Source organism: Halyomorpha halys, unplaced genomic scaffold, assembly GCF_000696795.3.
Source record: "Halyomorpha halys isolate HHAL.00 unplaced genomic scaffold, Hhal_1.1 Scaffold1350.1, whole genome shotgun sequence".
Lineage (NCBI taxonomy): Eukaryota > Metazoa > Arthropoda > Insecta > Hemiptera > Pentatomidae > Halyomorpha > Halyomorpha halys.
In genome coordinates, this window is record NW_027113576.1 from 23582 (window position 1) to 28142 (window position 4561).

Consider the following 4561-nt stretch of genomic DNA (forward strand, 5'->3'; position numbering starts at 1 on the left):
ATAGATTTCCAGCTCTAAGCAAAAGGTTTTGGGTTACATATTTAAAAAACAGTTTATGCTCCAATTCTGAGAGTACAGGCAGAAATTCGTACAACTGATTTTGATTACACCTAATATTTGATACGTTTAATTAAAAATTGATGTTGTACTAAGGGAGTAGGATGGAGAAGAAGGTCTGATAAATGTTTGAAAATATGGATAGTTTCACATTGTAAGGTTTTGATGGTCTCGTGATGTGGAGTATTGACTATTATTCAGGACTTTAGACTGAAAGGAATTTTGGTATCAAGAAATTTTTCATTTTTCAATTTGCATGTTGGAAAATTTTACCGTCCACCACAGTTCATGTCTGAAGATCCAGATTTTCTTTATCAATAGTTTGCTATGTGTCGAAAAATAAGAGTTTCTTTTCAAACATCTTTGTAGATGTCCAAACCGTAGGCTTATGATTTTAACTTTTAAATCTGGAGTGCAATTCTATGCTAGTCTCTTGTCATTTGTTAGACATTTAAATAATAAAATTATGAAAATAAACTCATTTTTTAATAATTTATTTATTGATATTTACTATTTATTATATATTTACTAATAATTTCACATTAGTTATACACTGGCGTGATTGTGATCTGGCTTCACAGACATATTCCAAACGTCTAGGAGAATTATCAAGTAATGAAGGAAAACCCAGGTTTTAAACAAGTGGGTTTCAGTGGGTGGGGAAGTTATCCCCCTATCTAGTATCTATTCTAGGCCAAATCGACAACATATGGAACATTTAGGTCCTAGTGGATTACTTGACTTGTGTCTAAGTAAAAGCATTAAGAGAAACACAAATAAGTTGGTGTATCCTATCTCTTATAAGACCGTATCAAACAACACAAATATTCTATTTCCTCACATAATCATTCTGCCTCTATACTTTCGAAACATTCTCTTTCTTTAAATCATTCCTTCGATTTCGACAAAACGTATATACTTGCTACAGTTTACAACCATGAAAAACGGCTCATCTCTGAAAGCCTCTATATCCTATTATAACCTTCTTCCGTCAATTTAAAAACCAACAAGAACAACATATCATTAAGATATTCACAAATAGTTAATTTATTAAAAAAAAATATTCTCATTTTTATTTTTTCCATTTTATTTTATTATTATTATTTTTTCCGCGCACTTTTTAACGTATTATTTCACTTTTAAACTTTTTCTTATACATTTGTCGTCCCCTTCTTATATACGTTTCCTCTTTTTAACTGGTGGTATATACCCATGACACTGTCATCTTCCGGTACTTTGTTATTCGGTAATTCTTTGGTTCGTATGTATTTTTAACTCTTCCTATAACCATTTGTCGTCACCCTCTCACAAGCTTTCTTCCTCTAAATATTTTCTACTTTTTATTTTTTATTTTTACCCTCTCGTAACGTTTCCTCTTAAAAAACACTTAGTCATACTTGTAACGGCTTTAATTTAGAATTTGGCCGTCATTGGCGCAGTATCCATTAGGCGTTCGATTTTCAAGCTAACAGGTTCCTTTTTGTTCTTTCCACTTTCTTTATTTTACTACCACTTCTTTTCTCCACTTTTATCCATTTTCCTTACCCACGTTATAAGTTATGTTCACTATATTATTATTGGTGTTTTCAACATTTTTTTTTTCTATTCATTTCTTATGGTATACTTTACTTATATTGATATTTAACTTTAACTTTATGACTTATATTGGATGATAATAGTTTTGTAAATTTAAGTTATTTTTGTAAGTTTTTAATACTTCAATTAATAAATAAATAAATGAAAATAAGTTAGGAAATATAATAAGGATATGTCAAACCTGAGAAGTGAGTCAGGTTAAACAATTTATTGTTGATAAAATGATTCATAAGCTTTTCATAAAGCAAATTGAATACAATAATAATAAGTGATAAAATAAGTAATTTAACATAATATGATGAAAATTAATTAATTTCATATTGTTGCTCTAATTTAATTAAGTTTTATAGGTTAATTAACAGAGGTATATATTAGATAAAGCATTCTGCCTGTAACAATTTGATTACTTGTTGATGCTGTGATATTATAAATAAACTAAGATAATTTATAATTCAGAATTTTTTTAAAACTATTTTTTAATTACTAGATTGTGATTGAAATTTTTAATAGATATCCTTAAGAATGGCCATAAGGGCCGAATTTTTTAGTTGCAAAAGAATAAACATGTTGAGACTACATGAATATTTTTCTATTATAATGCACAAACAAACCAGTCTTGAACAATAAATTAAATTATACATAAATCATTGAATATTTTTGTTAATGGTAAATATAAAAACATCTATAAAATAATTTAATAATTATTGTTTTTTCTTGTTAGTTACGATAATAATCAGGTTTAGCTATCATTTAAATTATATTGATTTTTTAAAAAATGTATTTGTTTTTTAAAAAATGTATTTGTTTTTTAAAAAATGTATTTGTTTCTTTTTATAAACTAATCTATTGTACTTACCTAAAACAATAGAATTGAATGAAAGTCTCCACGGTTTTAATGAATTTAACAGTTAACAATTACATGTAATTAAAAGGATCTTTACAAACTTCATTCCGGTGATCATTGTTCATATAATCGTTTTGAACTTCTCTACATGTTATCCGATTCCTTCGTTAATAAACCCATTTGAAATTTGAATGTCTCCTCTTTTAACCTACATTAACAAAATTTAGATTTAATCCCTTTATAAGGAAGGTATATAAAAACGAATAAAAAATAAATATTAACTTTTTTCACTCCTAAAAAATGTTTTACCGCATTTCGGTCTACATTATAGATAAATAAATTACCTCAATGGATAAAAAAAACTAAATTAGTCCAGTATTAACGATTTTACACTGAAGTTAGCTGTTATCATTCATGCTACTGCAGTTACCATCTTATCACTTCATTTATATTAATTGATATCAATGTTTTAACTGGAGTCAACAATAGATGAGAATGATGCGTTATGGTGTATTATGGTTAGAAGGGGCGTTGGTCTGACAAGAAGGGTAACTAGAACGTTTCACCCAGTCCTCTGGAATACGGTCATCTCAACGGACAACAAAAGGCACATTTTCAGAAGTGTTGTTGAGCCCTCACTTAACTACGCTACAGAAAACTGGACACTCAATCCTGGAGGCAGAGATGGATTTCCGGAGAAGATGCCTGAAGATTACCCGCCTGGGAGGAGTCAGCAATGAGGAGATCAGAAGCAAGCTAGGGATGACCGAATGAGTTGCGGAGAGGATTCGAAGGATCATATTACGATGTTTTGGGCATTGTCAGAGGAAGTCAGAACATAGGTAGTCGAAGAGGCTTCTGACAGGGAAACAACCAGGAAGATGGAGGAGAGAAATACCCCGAACCCTATGGAAGGACTGCGTGGAGGAGGACATGGCTGGCAGGGGACTTGAGGATGAGAACTGGTGCGATAAAAAGAAGTGAAGGGACGCTTTGGCATAACCTGACAAGCAATTAAGGGATAAGGGAAACTTGAAAATGTAAAGTAAGTTATATCAAATTTTCATAGTGTTCGATTAATGTATATACATCCTCAACAACAAGAACAGCAATACCGGGTCTGTTACGATTAAACTCCACAAACTATGAAACATATTCACTGCCGAACTAAATGCAGTAGCAGCAGCACTTCACTTCTGTTTTTCTTTGAACCACACCAACATTACAATAATTCATTAAGCTCGATAAAAGGTTTAGATTGTATGTATCCAGAGCATCCGAAAATTTCCTTTATCCATTTTCACTTAAAAACTCTACATAATATGGGTATGTCACTTGCAATTATATGGGTTTCACAAATTATTAAAAAGAATGTCAAGCCCTGGGGTACCTCCAGTCGCAAATGCCGTAGAGAGGAGGATGTACTGACCAGGCTGAGAATAGGTCACACGAGGCTCACCCACTCCTATCTTATTTCAAAAGAAACGCTACCGAACTGCCTGTATTGAAACAAAAATCTAATCAATAAGCCATATTTTCCAACGATGCCCATATTTCACACCACATCTCAATAGCTTAGGACTAAACCAAGATATCTCACAAACCCTTGGAGACGATGATAAAGCAATAAAATTGGTGTTTCAGGTTTTAAAATCACAAAATATGCCGAAAGAAATATAGCTTGATTGGAAAGAAAAATAATAATAATAAAATAATAAATAATCAAATAAATAAATAAATAAAATTTAAAGAATATTAGCATAAAATTGCACAGAGTGCTGTTATTTTAAATCCTATTTCTGTAGTTTTATTATATTTTTATCTTTTTTATTGTTATTGTATTTGTATCTATCTTATTTATTGTATTGTAATTGTACTTGTATATATGTTTTTCCTTTGTATATATTAGAGTTTACGAGGATTGTTCGTAAACTGGTGGGGGGGAGTTACGGAATGTCAGCTGGCAGGTCCATATCAGCTGATCGAGAACAGCTGACCAATTGTATATATATAGACTGACAGGCTCCGCAAATAGATCAGTCTTTGAGAGCACTTCAAGCGTTT